The sequence below is a fragment of the Triturus cristatus genome, chromosome 12, assembly GCF_964204655.1.
Source record: "Triturus cristatus chromosome 12, aTriCri1.1, whole genome shotgun sequence".
NCBI lineage: Eukaryota > Metazoa > Chordata > Amphibia > Caudata > Salamandridae > Triturus > Triturus cristatus.
In genome coordinates, this window is record NC_140595.1 from 706,410,774 (window position 1) to 706,434,724 (window position 23,951).

At 43.9% G+C, this 23,951-nt stretch overlaps 1 non-coding gene across 1 annotated transcript; it reads left to right on the forward strand.

Moving 5' to 3' along the window:
- The first annotated feature begins 4,479 nt into the window (after window positions 1-4,479).
- On the forward strand, window positions 4,480-4,561 carry TRNAS-AGA (transfer RNA serine (anticodon AGA)). The gene has a single exon. It is a non-coding gene; the product is annotated as a tRNA-Ser (tRNA).
- Window positions 4,562-23,951: the final 19,390 nt, after the last annotated feature.

Consider the following 23,951-nt stretch of genomic DNA (forward strand, 5'->3'; position numbering starts at 1 on the left):
ATCGAACCCTCAGAGAGCCCCTGGGCTAGACCAGTTGTATTGGTCCCCAAGCCTCATTCCCTAGGTGGAAAAAATGAGGTGTTGTCTGGACTACAGGGGCCTCAATGCAGCCACAAAAACAGATGCCCATCCAATTCCAAGGGCTGATGATCTGATTGACAGGTTGGGGTCAGAAACATATCTGAGTACCGGAGATCTCACATCAGTGTACTGGCAGATAGGTCTAACCCCATGGGGCAAAAGAAAAATCCGCAATTTTCACTACGGATTAACACTTCCAGTTCACAGTGATTCCCTTTGGTCCAAAGAATGCCCCTGCCACCTTTCAGCAGTTGGTGAATAAAGTCCTTGCTGGATTGGAATCCTATCTGCATGATATGGCTGTCTTTAGCTACCCCTGGCAGGATCACCTGATCCACCTCCAAAAGTTCCCGAAGGCTCTGCAGAATGCAGGACTCACTATCAAGGCAAGCAAGTGGCAGATAGTGCAGGGCATGGTTCTATACTTGGGCTACCTTGTGGTTGGAGGCCAAGTTCAGCCACTACAACCCAAAATCCAGACCATTCTGGATTGAGAAGCTACAACCACTAAGACCCAAGTCAGGGAATTCATTGGCTTGACTGAGTACTAGAGGAGATATGTGCAGGGATATGGAGCTATTGTGATCCCCCCCCCTCCCCCCCATAGAACTGTCCTCTAAGAAAATGCCTATCAAGGTTAACCGTGACAGTGAGCTGTCAAAAGGCTTTTGACACCTTGAATGAAGGAATGTGCTCAGCGTCCATTCTAAAAGCTCCCTCTAAATTACACCAAGCAGTTCATAGTGCAGACAGATGCCTCTGTACATGAGATATGAGTGGTACTATCTCAGACCAATGATGAATGCAATGACCAACCTGTTACTTTTATAAGCAGGAGGCTTCTCCCATTTGTTTATAAATCTGCTCCAAATTAACTTGTCCTTAGTGTTTATTTAAGATACCACATTAAAGAATTTTGAGTGGAAAGTTACAGGATTAGAGAAGGCAAATGGTTGATGACAGCTGTGACTGAGCGGCCAAACTGTCCAAACAAAAAAAACTACTAAGACAAACATGTTCAGGGTCAGATTGGCACAGAAAATAAGACCGGGCATCAAAATAAAAATGGCCCATGTTTATGAAACGGATAGTAAAAAAAAGTGGCCCACATTTGTAAATTAAGCAACTTTGAACTTAAACAGACATGCTGTATCGGTGATCCCTGAGGTGGGGTTCCAAAGGTATTTGTGCTTTATGCATGCAAGATGAGTAGTAATAGTTAGGCATGGGCGTAATTTCAATCATGCCGGAGTAATCAGAATAATTTTGGTAATTCTGCATTACTCTTTGAAATGGAATTACCGATAATTACATAATTACGCCTGCTTGCATAGTTATAAGTAATTTGGGGGGTAAAAATCCTACAGCAAGGGCACATTTAATGAATGTGAGCAGCTGCTCATCTTCATTATTCGTGTTCTACTTCACTTATTGCTGTTCCTTAGTGAGAAATGTGCCTAGCTTCTGTTTTAGACACGACGGTGCATTTTTGCACTAAGCAAATACCGCTAAATGCTGTGAGTAGATTGGGGGAAAATCTTACCCCAAGAATACTTTTAGTGCTAATTCTTAGCACAAAATGCATTTTTGTGCCCATTTTGGATGCAAAGGGGCCTTTTTCGCTAAGAAAATAACACTAAATGCCAGGAGTAAGTCAGTGAAAAATCTTGCCCCAAGAGCCTATTTAGCGAGTGGTAGCAGCTGCACGTGCTCGCTATTCGTGTTCTGTTGCGTTTAGTGCCATTTCTTAGTGCAGACATGCATTCTTAAGCCCATTTTAGATGGGAGGAGGCATTTTTGCCCTAAGAACTAGTGCTAATCACTGAATTACTCTCCTTGTACTTATGCATAATTTCACTGAATTCTCAAGTGATCCCGCATGATTGGGATACATTGGATTGCGCAAGCTACGCCCACCCCTACTAATATTTGAAAACTGTACCAGTGAAGTTCATAATGAACCTTCCCTATAAAAAGATAAAGACATCGATACATCCCTGCTCCTTTACTGTCAAAGTGGGAGTGGTCCTGCCACTCTGCATGCAGTAAGATAATAGCATCTACAGCCTGACCAGTGGTACTTGTTACTGTCACCTGGTCTTTATTTACAGATGTTGAGAGCATGAGCCAACACACAGCCACAAAAGCGGCCCACACAGAGGGTCCTATCAGAATGCCCCATCCGGCACTGCCTTACGGCCCTATAGACCAGTCTGAACGTGTTTTAATAATAGTGTCCTTGCCTAGCCTTTGAAAACAGCCTTAGTGTCAACAGAGAAAACGTGTGAGGCACTGTGTGTAACTCAGTAACCAAATAATAACATAGTCAAAGCACTGAAAGAAATATTTAAATAATCATAGATACATTCAACAAGGATATGGAAACAAAATAGCCACTGTCGACAAAGAGGTTAAACAAATGTTGCGAGGGTGAACTATAAAGCTACACAGTAACGAAAGGGAGAAAGTGGTGAGTCCACTTAAAATCAGTCAGGTCAGTTCTACGGCATCAGCTGCAACACCAACAAGAGACGGGCTCACCGTGGGGACACGTGTGCCCACGGCCAGGGGAGCAGCCTGATGACAGCAGGGCTGAGTGAGCAGCAACGGACTTAAATCCAGAAGCCCAAAATGAAAATATAAACCATGGGAGCACCCCAGGGAGATAGAATGTATCTTACCAAGCCATTCTGGTAGCGGTGGGCTTGGAATCACTCACCTGATAAAAGTGGACGTCTGCTTATAATTATTTGGCAAAGGAAAGTCAATGGATAGACCGTTGTGTCCTCATGGGATGGAGTTATGTGGTAAACAAAGGCTTCAAGGGTGTGAGTGACCCTACCCGAGCCCTCCTGGCCTTCCAGTGACCCCTGTCTGTTTGTAAGTGACCCACTGTAGCTCATGTTGATTGATAACAGTCATAGCTACCAAGGTGCACCTTGAGCGCCGCCCTCGCCCTCCTCAATCAGGGCTGATCTTTCCTCAGATCAGAATTACAATTCACAAAATGACGTGCTAGGAGCGCCAGGAAAGGGGACTCCTCCTGGAGTCCCGCAGTGGTAAGGAGGGAGTGGGGAAGTGCCCAAATGCCACTAGAGGGGCCGCCCTTTGAGGGTGGCCCCCCGCGGGTGCCGCGGGCAGCCGCATCTCGCTTGGTAGCCGCGGGCCAAGCTCAACCACTCCACTCCAGAAGCAAACGATTTTCAGGGGGAATGCACGTTCAGGTGGAAATGACCAGGCTGTGTAAAGAGACATTAAGAAGGCGCATGCGCCCATTTATAGTGTAAATCGAATTGCTTCGCCTCACAATTTACCTGCTGAGGTTTGGTTTAGACAAAAAAAACGTTGGACATGAGGCGCATGTGCTGACTGAGCTTCACAGAACTACACAACACGTCCCCTCGTCATAGTCCAAGGTCCGGCTTGAAACCAGTGCCAGGGGCCGTGAGTCCTATCATTATAGCCCTTCAAATTTTCCAATTTGTTTTTTTTAAGTTTTATTTCTCCGTTGTATGTCTTGGCTTCCCACTGCCACCATATTAAGGGCGTTTGAATCAAAATGTGGAACTGGTCAACTAACTGAGACATAGGTGATCTGAGGTCACTTCTCGGTTATGCATATTCATAAAATAATGGCATCACTCATACCCAACAACCAGCATGCATAGGTTTATAGAAAAGATCGAAATGCCTGATGGGATTGTTGAACCCATACAAAATTAAAAGGAAAAGTACAAATACTACCCTAGAGCAGCTGTCTGTAAACTTTGTAATGCTCCCCCAGTAAAGAAATAAATTTAATCGGGTCCCCCTCAGATTTTTCACAATTATTTTATTAACCTGGCAATGTTTAAATATGCCTCGACTTATTTAAACACGAGACATATCTAAACTTTGCAGTTAAATTGTGTTACTATTTTTCCCAGCCAGGGCATGCATGACAAAAGAAGCTAGCGATGGCCCATGACAGAGTGGCTTACTGACGCTCATTTTTTCCCACCACTTAAAGCGAAGCACTGCTATCACACAATGCTTTGTTTGGGAAGAGTTTGGCACCCACCCCCTCCCAATCACTTGAGCCCCCCCCTCCCCCTCAGACCCCTGCTCTAGAGGGACTTGAGGCTGGCTACGAAGGCGTCGGATGCCACGCATTAGAAGGTGCCATTTGCTAGCTATGTCTTCACCTGCTTTGATCTTTTTGGGAGTTAAGGTTTACATCGCTCTTACATCGTTGCTGCCGAGGGAAATATTTTTTTTTAAAATCGAATGCATCCTTTTTAGACATATAACATTCATTGAGCCGCACCTGGGGCTAAATAATAAAACGTCGCCAAACAGCTCTGTCAGAAGGACATTGTGAGTTGGTCCTATACCTTCCCTGGAAACATTGACTCATCGGTAGTCGTGGCCGAGCGGTTAAGGCGATAGACTAGAAATCTATTGGGGTTTCCCCGCGCAGGTTCGAATCCTGCCGACTACGAAAATCTTTTTAATTTTGGTTAATAGTACGAAAGCAAATTAAAAAACAGGATGATAATTCTGCATTTAATGGGAAATTCACACGGAGTGCAGTGTTAAAGAATAACGAAAAGTATGGAAGTAAAACGCGTTTCATGTGCGCGGCTCCAGCCGCAGTGATATGAATAGCATGCTGGCATGCACGCGGTCTTCAACAGTGAGGGTACGGCGGGGAGAGGGGGTGCTTGAACAGATGAAGGGGGGCGAAGCATGCCGCAAAATAAAGGCAAACACAAGAAATAAAGACGGACTGGAGAAAGAGAGAGAACAGGTGTTTTCCTGCACGCATAGCAAAGACCAGGAAGCAAAGTGTATCTAAAGGTGTGTTCGATTATGTCTATGTATGAACATATATACAACATAACAATGTCTTCGAAGATTGGCGCCGGTGCAGTTCCTTACTGCTGATGCTTTGTCCCCCACCATTTCGGCCAGTCCTGGTTTTGAAGTCAACAGCGCTAAACCTGCTGCACCTTGCAGTTTCACTATTTGTGTTGTAAGTACGAACATACAAGTCCCAGCATGTTCAGCGCATTTATTTGCCTGACAAAGATATTGTAAATGTGACCACTAACAATCGTCAAGGTGCCACTTCAAAGTTACCTACGGCTACTACAACTCAATGTCGTCCAGGTGTAACAGGCGCGTGGAGACGGTGCCTCACTTCCTGCTTCTCCTCCACGTTCCACAGAGTTGAGGCAGTTCTGAACGCCACCTTTGCTGTGAACTCGGCAGGATAGTGCATGAGTCACGTGTATTAAAATAGAATGTGACTCATTCTTGCTTTAAACAACTTTCCAGATTATTCTCGGGGCCCCGCCCCACTGTCGAGAGACGCCTCGCGTGTTCCTTTTTCTTCATACAGAAGAAAAGGGTCGTTTTTCAAACAGCAAAACATGCGTTTCTGCCAAAACTAACGAAGGTTTACAATAGCAGTTGATGCGCTGGTCTCTAACAGCCCACAGTAGCCTTTACACAGGTGAGCCACTTATAGTATCAGACTGGATTCATTCTAGTGTTTAGCCTGTGATGTAATACACACTCTACACCCACCCACCACAGGCGTCACCAGTGAGGTGACCCTGCTAATAGGGCTGGGCGCATGTGCCCTGGGCCAGTTGCACCACTATACTAGTCTGTGTCAGTGCTTGACCACCATGTGGGCCTGAGGCCCAACACTACACTGGCGACGAGGTGGGTAGCTGACCCCGCATACCTGCTAGCCTGCCCTTCCTCGCCTCGCATAGGGGAGGAGAGAAGCCCGGAAGGCAGCACCCCGGCGCGCTCGTTCACGCCACCCACGACAGAGGTGAGAAGTGTGCCCCTCGTGTCACTCAGCCATGCCTCTTGGCCCCGGGAGGATCGGCGTCGCCTGAATAGGGGCACACACATGCCCCCTTACCAGCACGCCGGCCGTGGCCACGCTGCAGGGGAAGGTGGACACGAGCTGCCTGAATCGATGCTACGGGGAAAATATAGGCAGGCGCCCGTCGCAGCCCAAGCACTGCTGCCACTACAGCCGCAGTGCCGGACTGCTCGACAACCGAGGTCAGTTAAACATCTCTGCAAGCCCTGAAGCACCCGCAGGCTGTCCCGCTCGCTGTGTCCGCACCGAGAGGAAGGAGTGGGGGGATGCTCCCAGCAATCGCCTGAATCCCGGGAGAGCACCAAACCCCCGCCATGACCGCAAGGTGCATGCAGCTGCGCCGAGGTTGTCGCCTCCTCGACTGCATAGTCCAGTCATCCCCAAGTGACAGTGACAGAGCGACACTCAAGGCCCCACCCCGCTCCCTCACACGCCAACAGCTGCCCAATGTGGAAGTGCCACGGAAAGAAGAGACATCGACGTGGCGGGAGGCCCTGTGCCAATCGCCATTGGCGCATTTTCATTGCCCGTGAGTGCGAATGGGCCGGCGCTGTCAGCAAAGAGACAGCACCTGCACGGGTTACATCGATGTAACCCGTTTTTCATGAGATATTGCTCTAACCAATGGCTCCTATGTACTTCTTTTTATTCTGATTTATATATAAAAAGAATTGTGTTCAATTCACAGAAAAAAATCCCCGTGGGTGTACTCTTTTGTATTTAATGATCATTCTTGACGACAATTCTGTCTTTGATGTAAAATTCATTTAAATACATCCACCTAATAATTTGTTGTAAAAGACAACCAAGTAATTTTTTTCAAAAACAAAATCCCTTGTCAGCACCTGCAGGCAGCGCCATCTCGCAGCCGCCTCCACAACGCAACAGCAAGCCTCGCGACCCGCTGGCATCAGTGTGAGAGCCGCGGCGCGCTCCGTAAATCAAACGGTCCCTCGCTGCCTGTGACTTGGTTTTTCTCCGCCACCGCTGCCAGCAGTCACCAACTCCCCACAAGGGTCTCAGGCCCCTCACCTGTAATCTCAAGTCAAGCTCCTGCCCGCATCGTTGGATCCGTGTGGCCTGCCTTCGGAAGGGAAGCTACTGCACTGCATGAACCCTAGTGCTCGCTGGTCGCACTGCACCCAGACTCCATCAAGACCCGCATGAATGCGCCACAAACCTTGGTGGGACCACACCGGAATCACCAGAAAGGAGCACAGAGCACCGGCAAGGATTACCCCAAAGGCTGCCGTGACCCGGGGAAAGCAGACCAAGACGCAGCGTCACCCAGCGGTCATGTGCACGCACCGCATCTGGAGGACCAAAACAGCCACTTTCGTGGAAGAGCCCCAGCGCCAAGCAGCCCAGTGAGGCACTAACACAGAGAAACCCGAAACAACCCAGACACCATGGTGCGCACCCATGTGCAAAGCCACCACAAGAAGGTAAAGCTGCCGCTACTACCGGCATCAGCTCCACCTGGCTTTCAATGCTGCGAACCAGATCCGCATCTGCCTGCATACAAGCAGCCCCCCGTGTCAGCACCGCACAGAACACTGCACCAGTTTCACCCAGCACCCAGAACCAGCTGCAATCAAGGCAAGTCACCAAAACGGCATCAGCAACATCTGGCAGCTCTCCAGAAAGAGCGCCCTGAAGAACGGAGGTACTGCATGGCCAGAGCAGACAGCCAGCCGTACTCCACACCTGTCATCCCAAACGGCAAGGCAGGCCGGAAGAGAGGCCCTGGTGCACCACTACCCGGCCGGGAAGGATCGGAAAAAAAACAAGAAAGTGAAAAGGGATCCTAGCAGGAGGATCCACACCGGAGAGCCCTAAACCCTTGGGTGAGACTATTAACAAATGGGTTATCGAAACCACTATTGTTACCTTGGTTCCGGAACCAACCAGGGTGGAGGATCCTCCTGATAATGATTATAGGGGGCCACTTAATGGAAATCAAAGGGAGGAAAATAATTTGGGCGTAATTATTACCCCAGACAGGACCAACATAGGGGGTAAAGGCATAATTTTAGCCAGCTGGAACGTCACAGGATTGAAATCCAAGGGGAAGGTTCCGGGCTGGCAGAATTTTATTAACTCCTATGATATTGTATGTTTCCAGGAGACGTGGTGTAGGAAGAAATTAATTATGAGGGGTTTGCCTCATATAATTTGGTGGCGAAGGGCACTGGGTTGGGCAGAGCCAAAGGTGGTTTGTTGACATTAGTTTCAATCCACCGCCCAATTATAGTAAAAAGGTACTTAACAGCGGGAGAATATGTTCAGATTCGTTGGTTGGTAGAGGAACAATCTCATAACATCTTATTGTTAAATTATTATAATAATATTTTTGATAGTTCTAGGGATGTAGTCGTCCGTGACCTGGCTAGCGCCGTTGGAAATTTACACCTAGAAGTTAATGTTTCTTTTGATTTTGTCTGGGTTGGCGACTTTAATATCCCATTATGTGAACTGTCAACTGAAAAAGTCTGTGGATTTACCAACGACGCGGGAGTGGATGACCTGCACTTTTGTCATAACAACTATAGTGATGTACTAAATTATTTTATGGGTTGTTATGACTTAGTAATTCTAGGTCTCCCAAAAGAGGAATCTGGACAAATTATCCCTACTTTTAAGGGCCACCATTCTTGCTCAGTTATTGATCATGTGATTGTGTCATCTAATATTATTTCCTGCTGTGCTCCCCCCAGGATCGAAGTAACCGCTTTAAGCGACCACAAATGTATTATTCTGGAAACAACTTTCTGGGGTAATAGCCGTGTTAAAACGGGCGCCTCGGTCTCTATTATAGAACCGTATAGATCAAACGGTGTCCGTTTGAGATGGGCAGGGGACAAAGCTTGTAATTTAATTGGCTTTATTGTGAGGGATTGCCTGATAAATATCAGCCTTATTTTTGATAATAGTACTGATGAAACTCAAGTTTTAAATGCTTTTAAGGATATCAACAAAACTATTGAGGTTAGATTCACTAAACTCAGGGGTGGCCAGCGTAGCAATGTACCAAGATGGTTTGATCATATGTGTACCTGTTCACTAACCGAACTAAAACTTGCTCTTGTTAAAAGGCCTAGGGACACTGATTCTGTAATTAAATTAAGGCTACAATATAAGCTTGCCTTAAAGCGGAGGAAGAGTGAGCTACAGCAGTTGGCATGGGACTCTTTGAATCAAGCAGCTGAATTATCTAACGGTACCTTGTTTTGGGCCACTGTTAATTCTCCCTTTCTTAAGGACGAGAATACTCCAATGTTAACTTCTAACGTCCCGATTGACGGCTGGGTTGCCCATTTTTCAAATATGTTTGACTCTAATAGTGGTATGGGCGCCTGCCAGAATAGTTGGCCTGTCCTACCCTTGAATATCACAGTTAGCGAGGTTGAATCTGGCATCTGTGCCAGTAAGGGGGGGAAAGCCCAGGGCCCGGACGGGGTGCCCATAGACGTGTATAAAACAGCCCCCGAGTTGTGGAGCCCGCTGTTGGCTATAGTTTTTAATGCTGCTATATGTACTGAGTCCCCCGAAACATGGGGGGAATCCATTATTATCCCAATACATAAGAAAGGCAGCAGGTCTGATGTAAAAAACTATCGACCCATCTCTCTTCTTGACTCATCTGTCAAAATTATGAGCAGCATCATGTTAGTGAGGTTAGGGGAATGGGCCGAGCAAGAGGGTATCTTAGCTGACAGTCAGTATGGTTTTAGAAAGGGCAGGGGCACACTCAATCAATGCCTAAATCTCGATCTATTGATCGGGAAATACACTGAGGCTAAGCCAGGTTCACTTTACCTCTGTTTTGCAGACCTTAGTAGCGCCTTCGACATGGTTGACCATTTGATTTTATGGTCAATCCTGTTACAGTTAGGTGCTTCAGAGGGTATTATTTATTTCCTCGCTAGACTGTATGGGAATTTACAAACCTGTGTGCGTTTTGGGACTAAAGGAGAATGTACCCCAACATTTAGTGTTAAAAGAGGTATTAGACAGGGCTGCGTACTGGCCCCCCTTATTTATTAATGGAATCGATGCAATTTTAAAAACAATCAAAGCAGACGTCCCACAGGTCAAAGGCTCCCCTGTGCCAGTGTTATTATATGCTGATGACGCTGTTTTGATCTCCAGAACCCCAATAGGATTGCAGCGCTTGATTGATAGATTTTCTACCTTTATTAAGGATAGGAAGTTGACCATCAACAAGAGGAAAACGTACATCATGACATGTAGGCCAGATGCAAAAAGAAAAGTAAAGTTTTAAATTCCTTTTTTATAGATAAAGACAAGGTGCATCAAGTGGATACTTTTTGTTATCTTGGTATAACCTTCTCTAATGATAGAAAGTGGCTCAATGAATTTAAAAATATTCGTATTAAAATGGCAAAAAACGCCCATGGTGTTTACAGATTTGCGGCGAAGATTGGGGACCGTCGCACCAGGGACATGCTTAAGATCTATCAAGCTAGGTGTGTTAGTATTGCTCTCTATGGGGCGGGTGTTTGGGGACACTGTCATGCCCATACTTTGCAGTTGGAGGAAAATGCTTTTAAAAAAAAACTCCTGTCACTACCATCTACTGCTTGTACTGAGCTTACCCATTGAGAGCTGGACGTTAATTTCCTTACTGATCTACTTTCTTTGAGGCCACTCATGATCTGGCGTTCTATCTGGCTTCAGGAAGAAAAATCTTTCAATAGATTGGTCATTGAGGATTGTCTCTCACTGGATACATTCTTAAATATACCCTGGTTAAATTACGTTGTCAGATGTTTCTCGGAGATTTTTAATCTAAACATCCTGGTGGACCCTAATGCAGCATCTTTAATACCGAAACAAGAGTTGAAAATTAACTTCCTGGCATTTGTTGCAAGGAAACGGGCAATTGCTAATGTCTCTCTATCTACGGTTATGTTTTATAACAAACATAACAATGTTGAAGGTTTACCCATTTATCTGGTATGGGTGACAAGGCCATCCCACAAGTTTGTGCTGACCAGACTGAGGTTTGGTATAGCTCATTATTTAGTGGCACTGCCAATAATTAAGAAACATCCGCAGGGGCCCTGTATGTGTGATGGCGTCTCCAAACAAAGCACTAAGCACTTTCTTTTAATTTGTAAACTGTATATGAATTTTCGTATTGCCTATTTAAAACCTACGTTTCTTAAATATGGTGTACGTACAGTTAATCAGGCTATGAGCTTAATTTTTAACTTACAACATGTCGATATCTGTTTTTTTACTGCTATGTTTTAAACTCAATCTATTGAGGCTAGGAAAAGTATGTGTTTCTAACCTATTTTATCTATAATATTTAGGTTTGGTTTGCTAATTTGTTGCACTTGACATTTAAATGTATGTTTTGTTCTTTTGTTGTGCCTTTATGGTAATTTTTTATGTACCGAATAAAGCTTCATGAATTGAATTGATCCACACCGACTGCCCACCATGACCGACATCAGCGTCAGACCCATGACAAGTGTTGGGTGCATTGCCAGCCACAGACCAGCAACACAGCCAAGGAGCCTGAAGCTTATCCAGCCCAGGCAAGCAACACCTAAGATAACTCCGCCTGCAAGAGTGGGCTACCAGACGGATCGCAACATTTCAAGGTCGCTGTCCCCGCCAACAGCACAAGAAAACCTGGTGCAAAACACGCACCACACATGGCTACCCAACGCCACCGCCGGCGAAGAGATCAAGTCTTTTGCCCCTCCCGGCGTACAGCCAGAACCGCAAGTTACAGAACAGGCATGTCCAGTGCCAGAAGAGAGTGCCCAAGGAGAAGATGGAGCGCGCCATGTCGGATACGCGCAGAAGGCAGCGCCAGTGAACCTTCCAGCACAGGCCGGCGCCAAGGAGATAGAGACATCTCCACCGAGAGAAGCACTGCTGGACGCAGTACAGAGAGCAACCGCATCTCCACCGCCTCAGCGAAGCCCCGCAGTGGGCTGAAGGAAACACAGTGTCCTCCCTCGCACTGCCTCAGGACAGAGTCGGCAGTGACACACGACAGGAAAGAGAGGAGTCGCACGCTCCATGTGGCAGGCAACCACAACGACAGGCGCTCCGACAGCATGGCGACACGTGACTGGACGTCACAGCGCTCAGCCACAAAGGAGCCCGTCATGCAAAGTGACCACTCCGGACAAGCGCACCAGAAGAAAGGAAGAAGCAGCCGCCACGACGGTGCAGCCTCGAAGTGTAAGTATGATGCCCTTGAGCGAAGAGAAGAGGGACACCGTGAAATCCCTGTGAGGGGATGGTGCCACTGGAAGTCCCCAAGAGGTACATGCAAGTCCTACTGACAGGACAGGCCTGCAACAGGTCCGCAAAAGAAAAGGAAAAACCTGGTTGGAAGAAGGAGAAGATCGTTGCACGACGCCACTCAGCAAATGAGGAAAGAACAGTGGCACGACGCCACAAGGTAGACAACCACCACAGGCACGCAAGATGGAACAGAGAAGAGCGACAGGACCAAGGACTCGCACCAGCAGTGAGGAAGGCGTTCATCCACACAAGCCAGACACCGGGGGCAAGGGCAAGCACGATGCCCTTGAGCGAAGAGAAGAGGGACACCGTGAAATCCCTGTGAGGGGATGGTGCCACTGGAAGTCCCCAAGAGGTACATGCAAGTCCTACTGACAGGACAGGCCTGCAATAGGTCCGCAAAAGAAAAGGAAAAACCTGGTTGGAAGAAGGAGAAGATCGTGGCACGACGCCACTCAGCAAATGAGGAAAGAACAGTGGCACGACGCCACAGGGCAGACAACCACCATAGGCACGCAAGATGGAACAGAGAAGAGCGACAGGACCAAGGACTCGCACCAGCAGTTAGGAAGGTGTTCATCCACACAAGCCAGACACCGTGGTGCTGAGATGTCACTGGAGACAGCTCCGCGGGAGGACCTACCGTAAGCCTCTAGCAAGCGCGATCTGCATCCTGACCCCACGCTTCGCAGTTTGACCGTCCTCTCACCTGTCACCGGCTGCTTGGTATCGACAGCACCACACCTCGCAGTGCACCTGCCTGAAGTCAACTGAGTGGTGCGACGAAGTCCATCAAATCCTTCTCACTCCCTAAGGTCACCCCGACAGAAGATCACCGCCTATCTGCCCACTGAAGAAAACTAACATCCTGTTACCACCTTCCAGGTGCATCATCATCAAGGAGCATCGCACCACCCGAGTGAATCCACACACGCCCCGAATAACCGGAGCGCAAGGAGGCGAATGACCCAGGAACAGTCTGTGCACCCCAGTCAACCTACAGCCTGCCGAAGTCGAGCAACCCAGCCATTGGAAGATCCGCCCTTGGGGACTACACAAGACTTGGCCGTGGCCCTGTTGGGAGTTCCGCAGCAACCCCTACACGCGGCCAACGCAAAGGCCCATACAGCCCACACGGTCACGTGGCAGTCCAGGGGACAAGGGCCTCATCGTAATTCCCGCGCGAAGGGAGTCCGAGTAGGAGAGATGTACCGGCCGCGGCTCCACGTCAGGCGCAGGAAACATGAAGGTCACGGCTGAAGACTGGTCACCCACAAGATCGCCAGAGGAAGGCGCATAACCCGACTCCAGACGGCAAGGATGCCCAGACGAAGACACCACCATCGGAGGCTACATGAGCGACTTGGCTGTGAGTCCGTTGGCAGTTCCTCAGCGACGCCTTTGCGCGGCTCACGCAAAGCCCCGCACGGTCCACACGGTCCCATGACAGCTGGCAGAAAAGCCCTCCAAGAGGCTCCAGTGGTGGAGGAGTCCAGACGATAGAGGCAAGTCGGACGTCACTCAGCCGTCAGGAGTAAGGAGGGTCACCGAGCACGCCACCACCAAAGGAAGGCCTCACTCACAGAGATCATCTCCAAATCCAGAGTGGATTCCACCACAGCTCTAGATGCACCAACACTGAACTTTTATACATAGACTGCAACACCGCGAGACCAGGCCGGTCTAAAGAACACCGCCCAGGCGGCTGAAGGCATCCCGACCATGCGGTCCGAAGCTCCAGCGCTGCCTGGCTGACGGCCTGAATAGACTCATGTGGTGCTATGTGTTATTTATCTGTTTTTATTACAGGTTGGACTCTGGTTTGTTTTTTTCTTAAAGTTTGGGAGGGATGTAGTATCCGGCTGGATACACTCTATACTCACCCTCCACAGGCGTCACCAGTGAGGTGACCCTGCTAATAAAAGGGGCTGGGCGCAAGTGCCCTGGGCCAGTTGCACCACTATACTAGTCTGCGTCTGCCAGTGCTTGACCACCATGTGGGCCTGAGGCCCAACACTACACCACTCAAACACCTGGTTTTTCATAAGCAGTCTCGTGGCTCTATAGGGGAAGTACTTTATTGCCTCCCACAGGCTGTGTCCTCCACGCTCTTCTATAGGAGTTTAGGTATCATTACAACGTGTACTGCCTCCCACAGGCTGTGTCCTCCAGCGATATTGTATAGGAGTCTCCAGGCATCAGGAAAATCTAATCTACTTCTACATTAAAAAAAGAAGCAAAGTCCTTCCTAATGAGCAAATTCCTTCCTTAATCCACAGTAGCCCATTCATTACATGTTCTAGAAACCCCATTCAGACAATTACTCAACCCACCCTAACTTGCGGAATAGCTCTCTCTGTAAGCTCATCCGTTACCAGACTCTAGATGGAGCTCCTCGCATCCCACTGGTCCTTACTCACACAGAGACTTCTGCTGGACGACTGCTACCCCTACCGTCACCACTGAGAATACCCAGAACAAGCCCAAATGTATTATAAGCTATAACCTGGGCTATTTCTAATTGTATTAGGGATTGTACAAATGTTTTTCTTTTTTCTCCACACCTCACCTGTTTATTGAGACAACTACAACCATTTACAGGTTTCTATTGCACTGTCTAATACTACAATGTTATATATATATGATACGCTCCAGTACTGTTTAAAACTACAATTCTGTCTATATATGAAGCACTCTGATACCCATTGCTGGGTCTTGTTGGCGCTATATAAAACACTAAATAAATACATTCATATATGCTATTGTCTCACATAGGCTGTGTCCTCCAAGCTCTTCTATAGGAGTCTAGGTATCATTAAAACATGTATTGCCTCACACAGGCTGTGTCCTCCAGCGCTATTCTATAGAAGTCTAGGTATCATTGAAATACGTTATTGCCTCTCATGGGCAGTGTCCTCCAGTGCTCTCTATAGGAGTTTAGGTATCATTGAAATGCATTACTGCCTCACACAGGCTGTCTCATTGAGCGCTATTCCATACAGCACGGGATTAAACCCAGTGGAGGTCCCTAAGCAGTCGAAATTTCGGGGGGCCCCTAGTAAATTAGCTCCTAATATCCAATGCACCAAAATTGTTTTTGTTTTACAAACTCACAGCTGCCAGAAGATGAGCTTTTAAGAGACAATCTGTTATGTGAATCTGATATCTCTGGTTTATGTACTTTAAGTTGTTAGTGGGTACATTACATTCATGCAGTATTTTCTCTATAAAAATTTGAATGTAAAGTTTTCATTCATTTTTAAAAATCTTTTGGCAAAAATATTTTAGAAAGCTTGATTGTAATTTTCTTTCAAGATCAAATCAAAATGATTTTGATCCATTGTCGCGGCGTGCCCCTAAAAGGAGTGGGGCCATAGGCCGGTGCATACTTTGCCTATTTGGAAATTAGGGGGGCGAGTACGATGTAGTGCAGAAATGTTCTGCCCAACACTGTCTCTTTCTTAATTAGCTTCCCATCCGGTAACCCTAAAATCACAACCGGCACCTGATATATAATTAACATAATATCTTAATTTCACAATTTGCATAGTTATCAATTAAATACCTAATAATAATGTAAATCAATGATTAATTATAATTAATTTACTTCCCACCCTGTCCCCCTATAAACCTCACAGCCTGCACCTAAAGCATAACAAATATTTAATAATTAAAAAGTAATTATTAATTAATTAAAATTAATTTACTTCCCACTCTGCAACTCTGCAACCCATGTATAAAACATACCTTAAAAAATAAATTAAATACACAATTTACATAATTATCAATTAAATAATTAAAAATACTTAAAAAAATCATTAATTTTAATTACATTTCTTTCTACACTATACCCCTTTAAAACCCACAATCAGATGCAAATAAAAATATTACAGTACAAATTTACATTAAAAAGAACGAAAAATTTACAAAATTTTATAACAAACATTAACAATAATTATAGAAACAATTTATAACACAAAAATTCAAACATACACTAAAATACATAAAAATAAATGTTAAACTATATTATTAACAGTGATGTTTTTGTAAACAACATTAACAGCATAGATATTTTTTTCATCAATATTACTTTCCTTAGAAAATTGATTTCCTTGTCAGCAATATTTATGTATCACAATATTATAAACTCGATATTTCTGCATCTCGATATTTTTTAATCATTATTTTGTCTGAACACCCTCAGCCTTCTATCCTCCTAATGGTTGGTAAATGACACTTGCCTATGTGGTATCTTTGCTTTGAGCTGAGTCATGGCAAAGCAGCAAGGTAGGTGATGAGCAGGAGTGAGACCCCCATGCAGGATCAGGTCAGGTTTTTTAACCTCACCTGCTACAATTAAATAAATGATGCACAGAATATGCAAAATCCACACAACTTGAATCTAAGAGCTACCCAATGCCATTAATGACATGATGAAGACCAGCTATCTTAAACTCAAGTCTGCAATATCAGAGATCATAACTTCTGGGCAATGAAGAAGCACTTAACTTATAATGATTTCACCCAAATAATTGGGCACACCACCATCAACATCAAGTGGATTAAGAAAGCTCAAAAAGCGCTCTGCCTCCTTACAGGAAAACTACAATGAAACTAATTCCCTGGAACAAGGCTGCTGCTACATTTCCATCTAAGGGAACAAATGATGCTGGTGCTTCCCGTATTGCAATGGCTACTTATAGCCAGGCCCTCAGCCATTAAAGCACTCTATATTGTCTACAGAGCTATCCAGTTATATTTTCTGCAATACCTATATTTGAAATTCCATCAGTTCTCTCAGAACAAGGCACTACATTCAAGGCTAGCACCTTGATTCAGCCTTCTACCTTGTAAGAAAAAAACATTGTGGAGAAGTATTCTGAGTAAAGGCAGCACAGCTTGGAACTCCATACCACACAAAATATGAAATACTGAAGATGATCTAAAGTTCAAGAAGAAAGCAAAACAACTTGGCTATTCCTGGGGTAAAAGTGGTGAACAATCTTTCAAGAGCTGGATACAGTGCTTTGCCCAAGAATGCCCAAACTATAATAGGAGTACTACAGTTGGACTCAACCATGGCTGCCTGTAACTCAGAGAAGTGTACATCACTTTTTTTTATGCCTTTGCTGTCTCCACAAGTGGCAGCTTACTATTTAATCCCTTTTCATCCAAACACCTTCATGACTCTGTTGAAAGCAGAACTTCAACATTTTGGGAATGAACCACCCTGAAAAAAACACCTGAAAGCTAATAAAATTCTAAGAGATTTAAGAACACATATATTTCACTAGTGGAAATCACAGACCCTGATAAAATAAGAAGATCAATCTCAGGACAGCATAAAATATTAGTCTTGACCTATTGATAGAAGCAGCACAAAAGATAGTGCAAAGTATAAAACAGAGGTGTGGAAACTAACCAAGAGAATTGAAGAAAGCAATTGGGGCGTTGTCACTAAGAACAACGATGACATTCTGAAAAATGTACTTGATGATTTTGAGGGGAATATGATTAAAACACAACATTTCAAGTACTTCAAATATGTGTTTTTTAATGCTATTTGTTTTTTTGCAGCATGTGCTACTTGATAGTCCGGGTTGGATTGGACTATCAACTAGGACACGTTGAACAGTTTTTTTTTAGAAGTAAAGGAACACCATTTAGGTGTCATACAGTCAAACAGGTAAGAAGGAAACACACCAGATTCAGAAACACAACCAGCAGGCAATACCATTTCCAAAGATTCCCAACCACATATAAGAGCTAACACTTGATCAAGATAAAAAGAATAACTGCAGAAACAATAAGCATCAGCATGGACCTAATAATTAACCCCAACTCGTACTACATAAGCCCTTGAGAACAACGTCTATTTAATAAAAGAATTACTGTCCTTCCTACAGCATGGTGGGACCTGGCCCAAACCAAAAGAACCCTCTTTGAGTTAGCCAGAAGGCTACAAATCAATTGATTCTTTAAGGACAAGTCACTTATGCTTAAACACTTACAACTACCATCAAACACCTGCCTTGTGCTAAGTAACCAGGAAAACACTCTACTAATCTGTCAATAGATGAGACACATCTCACTAACATAGAGGAAATAGCAAGAGAACTAGGAATCTATATGCTCTATCCCTTGGAAAGTCATCTATGTCCATAGTCATAATGTACGTGCCACTAGGAAAGAAACGATTACATTAAAGAAGCTCTGTGACACATAAATGATGTAACCTTCCATAAACAATTAACATCCAGTCCCACAAAATAATTAAAACAACTAAAATGAAGATCGAACAAGTGGTTTGCATGTGGATCACTATCACTGGAAGAAAATAATTGTCTCTACATTGAATCACCGTCAATGGCTATATTTTATCCTCTTCCAAAACTTCACAAAGGTGGCTATCCACTCTCAGGCAGACCTGTCATCTCTGGTACAGATTCTGCCTGTTTCAGATTAAGAGAATATGTTGAATCTCAACTCCAGGGGTTTATGAAAGCCCCACCAAGTTCCAAATATGATACAAATAACATACTGCATTAACCTCAAGACTTGAAATGGCTAAATATGATATCCTGGCTGTAACAAGCACAGAAAATCGTTGTGCCTCTATTCAAAATAAGGATAGAATCATAGCAACAAGGTAAGCACTTACTACAAGATCAGCACAGTTCAGAGACGCCAACAATATGATACTGCACATGCTCATTTCTGTCTCCGGAAAATATATTTTCCTTTAATAAAAACTTATAGCTTGCACTATTTGAGAAAGACATGCAGCAAGAATTGGGGCACGGAGAATCCCAATCTCATCATATTTTTTAACTTTTGCTTGAATATGGTTTTTTTTGTGCAAAGTAGTATGTGCAAATTATGTGTCCATCAAAAATTGATCTTAAGGCTTGGAAACAAGGTCATACATTATATTAATATATGAAAATAAGAAATTGCACCAAAATAGGAATAATGAATTGCCACAAGGATTATTTTAGCTTTCTAGTCCTTTATATATAATCGCAGCTAGTTTTCTTTTTAGTGGCTGATGTAAAAAAGTTTTTTTTTTATTATTCAAGTCTTAACAATTTCAGTACTGTACAACCATTTGCACTTTCTTGTTGTCATACAGTAGGATAATCAAGATTGGCACTTCATTTAGAGAATAGGCACTTTACATTAGGAACATTTTGCAAATTTACGCAATTATTTTGCATTGCATGGGTACTTAACTCAGATAGGTGGACTAGTCCTGACATATTATATATTTTGCAAAATTTGCACTATTATCAAAAATGTGATCTTTCCTGTTTTGAAATACTGTATAAGCCTTGCACTTTCTTCCCAGTTGAAAATGAGAGAACTAGAATTTTTTGGTAATCCAGTATATTAGCGAATTTTACACAAATTGCATAATCAGTTATTCCCTATAACATTGGGTTTTAACTGAGAAATATTGAAACATTGATATTTCACAACATGCCAGATTTGCACAGCAGTTTAGAATGTGATCCTTTGCTCTTGATTAGTACTGTAAAAAGTACTCAAACTTTTCTTAACGATTAATTGTTAGAACTAGAAATAACAATTAATTGAATCTATAAATCGATACAATGAGTATTATATATTGCTGACTTACCCATTCCCTTACCCTGGAGAGAACGAAATCACTGACACTTTGCATTTACTACTTTCCACAGGACATTGAAACCAAAAGGTGATAAAAAATATGACAATGTAACACTCTGCCTTTGCACCATTGGAGGTAAAACATGTGAATTGAGAAAAAACACACTGAGTTTTTTTTTTTGTAACTCCTCGAGGAACTACTATATTTGTAACATCTAGTAATGGTGGCTGAAAAGGGTCATGGAACCACCATAGGAACGTATGGTCCAGTTGTTTTTAATGACACAGTGTGAAAATTGTGGTGGTCTCTTTAGAAGAGACAGTTTGTACACAACAATCTCTATGACCCTGTGGAAGCTTATGGACGAAACGCGTAGGTCTTTTTTGTCCTTTTTGTTTATGTTAAATTAATAAAGTAACACTGCCTGAATGTAGCCATGACACTTGTTTACTTTGGTTTCCTGTCTCGGAGTGAGGATGGAAATTGGAAGCTAATTTTCGTATATATATATCCAAGAAAAGTCAACCTTGTAAATCCAGAAGATGAACAGCCTGCACACAGCGTGTCAGTTTCAATGGTTTTAATGGCTTTGCGTTTCAACCTAAATGGGTCTTTTTCACGGCCTTGGTTAATAGATTGTGATCTATCACCCATAAAAAATATACACAGTGATGAACATGAACAAAATACTTATATACAAAATACCAATAACAATGAGATATGCAAAACATTGCAGTGGCTCTCATTGTCATGATTTCAAGTTTCAGGAGAAACAAAAGTGTTGATATATTGCAATCACAATTAATATAATACAAAACAGAACATTCTGCCTGTTCTTCTAATAATAACACAATCTTAATTGGCCAACTGTATAGCAGATTCAACAAATAGGGGAGAGCATGAAAACATGTAACATATTTTTGTTTTTAGCAAATGTATTGGTGGCCCAGTGGCCCAATAGTATATGAGACTAAAAATTCTGTCCATTTTAAAATCAAAATTTCCACAATATAAGTTGTCAGAGTGCACATTAGATTCAAAGTAGAGAGGTTTATAAATGTTTCAGGTTCAAAATCTGACAAATTATTTCACAGGCCCAGTGGCCCATTTTCAGTACATTGTTCAAGGTGTTGCAATGAAAGGATAAACATGTGTGGACATCTCTAAATCCTCTCACTTAAGCAGGAAGCCAGAAGTCTGACAGCCTTTGCTTCCACAATCTTGTGTAGCCTACTACTGGCAATCATGGTCAACAAAAAATAATAATTCAAACAAGGTAAATTCTGACTGCGATATAGATAAGAGATATTCAAGGACAGTACCAAACTACAATTAAGAGTCTTTTCTCCATGTACAGTTTAGCTCCCATGTCCACCTATCTCCTCTCCTCAGTCAGAGCATGTGAAAATACCATGTGTGAATATTAAAATCAAAGAAGCAGCACACAACTGTGTCTCTTTCAGAGCTCAGACAAACAGAAGCCAAAAAGGGTGCTCGAAACACTCAATCATATGTAAAAGTTCAATAAAAGGGGGACAGAAAAAGAGAAGTAAAGGTCGAGCACATTGTTTTGTAGAGGAGCAGCCCAGTAACAGATGCAGAGAGAAAAAGTTCAGTGAAATGAGGAGCAAAAAGAAACATGACAGAAGAAGAAGAAAAAGAAGAAGAAAAATAATAAGAAAAATTGAGGAACTGAATGGAAAAATATATTGGCCAAACAGCTGTGGACCAATGACTTCCTAGATAGTGGAGAAGTATAAAGTAAAGACAAAATACTACCACATCAGCCAATGTGAATGTGGCGATCTTCGCTCTCGTTAAGTCCTCCAGCGAACTGGTTCCCAAGCAAAAGTATAAACTCTAATTCTCCTTGTCTTAACTGTCTCTCCCTGTTGCCACCTCTGGTGTTCCTTTTGATTCTGTCAATGCCTAAAAAGAAAAGAAGGTCAGCATCCTGTCTGTGTTCTTTGGCTCAATGTCTTGCAACAGGGTAGGTTATATCAACATTTTTGATTGCTCTATAATGTTCCAGTATCCTCTTTTTGACTGGGCCAATTGTGCTTCCAACATATCTAAGCCCACATGGGCACACTAGAACATAAATGAAGAAGTCACTGCTACATGTCATGAATTTGTTGATCTTCTGTTGTCTTCCTGGTGCTGCTGTGTTGTAAACTTTGACATTGCTACTTATTTTACAAGCTTTGCATCTCCCACACTTGAAGAAGCCCTTTTGTTCCTGGAGCCAGCCCTCTCATATTCTGTGTGACCGTGTAGCTGTGCAACAGGATGTCACACAAAGATTTGGATTTACGTTAAGTAATCTGTGGGAAATGGGACACCTCTTTCCCTATGATGGGATCACTCCTCACCAAGTGCCAGTGTTTGCAACCATCTTCCTGACTGCCTGACTCTCACTGTTCTAGGTGGTGATCAGTCGTACTGTGTTTTCTTCTTTCTTTCTTGTTCTCTTGGTCAGGAGTGAATCTGTGTGCTGCCTGCAGCTTTGACTCTTGCTATTTCCAAAACCTTTCTGGGGTACCCCCTGGCCCTGAACCTGTTAAACATACCATCCCTCTCCTCTTCAAAAGCCTTATATGTGCTACAATTCTGTTTGGCACGGAGCAATTCCCCATACGGAATGCTCCATTTGAGGTTCTGTGGGTGATGGCTCCCAGCATGTAGGATACTATTGCCTGCAGTCTCTTTGTGATATAGTTTTGTGTCAATCTTACCCTCCCTTATCTGAACCTTCACAACTAAAAGGTCCATCTCTGTGAGACGTATTTTGTGTGTGAATACCAGATTCAATTTGTTGTTAGAAATGCGCATCAGAAAAACTTCAAGATCTTCCCTGGTGCCCTCCCAAATGACAAAAAGATCATTTATATACCTCGTCCAAAAAGTTATGTACTTTGTCCATTTCTCCTATTCATCTATCCATACATGATTAGCCTCCCACCAGCCCATGAAGATCCCCGTATAACTAGGGGTGAAGCAGCTTCGCATCGCTGTGCCAGTGAGCTGATCGAACCAGATGTTATTAAAGGCAAAAAAGTTATTGTTCAAACAGAAGTATAGCATTTCAAACATGTTGGAGTGATCACCTACTAAATGGTATGTCCCTAAAAACTATTTACATGCTCGGATTCCCAGTTCATGACTAATGCAAGTGTACAGGCAAACCACATCTAGGGTAGCAAGAAGGTAATGTGCCTGTCAGGGAATGCCTTGTGTTTTATTGAGAAAATTAGTGCTCTGCAGTAGGAGGGCAGCAGCAGAACACAAGGTAGGAGGAAAAAATCAAGAAACATGGACGTTGGTTCTAAGAAACGACTGTTGGCAGAGACTATAGGTCTTCCCGGTGGATTTTCTTTATTCTTGTGTATCTAGGGAAGCATGTAGAAACAGGAGGCCACTGGTTGTTTCACCCATAGCAATAAGAATTCCTCTGTACTGATTAGTTCCCTACCCCTCCATGCCTGGAGCATCGCTTGATACTTAAAATACTGCCTGATTGTATGCTTGAAAGGTGGTTCTTTCATTGTTGCCCATAAAGTCAAGCTGTTTGTGCGCCTCTCTGCAGTACTTAGCAGCATCCCATAAGACAACGTTACCCCCTTTGTCAGATGGTTTGATAACAAATGAATGGTCTTCTATATATCAGCCACATTCAAATTGGCTGCACTTTATGCATGCCTTTTTATGGGACACTCATAAAGATACCGGCTTTGGGGCAAAGAGTTCCAAAGATATGTTTAACATGCCATCTTGTGGTGACGAAACATATATGCCATCCTTAGTACCCACGAGAAATGAAATGGTTTCCCCATTTACAATTAAAGAAGTAGAACACGCAATTAGGTGTATTGTGCCACAGAAAGCAGGGGACCCGACGGAGTTCCGGGGGATCTGCTGCGTTCAAACCTGCAGAGGTGGGGGAAACTTATTCACCTTCTGATTAGTGCAATCGACAAAGGAGCAGCCATTCCCGACTCTTGGAAGGGGGCAGAGTTTGTCCCTATCTTTAAGAAAGGTCGGAGGGACGACCCTGCCACTACC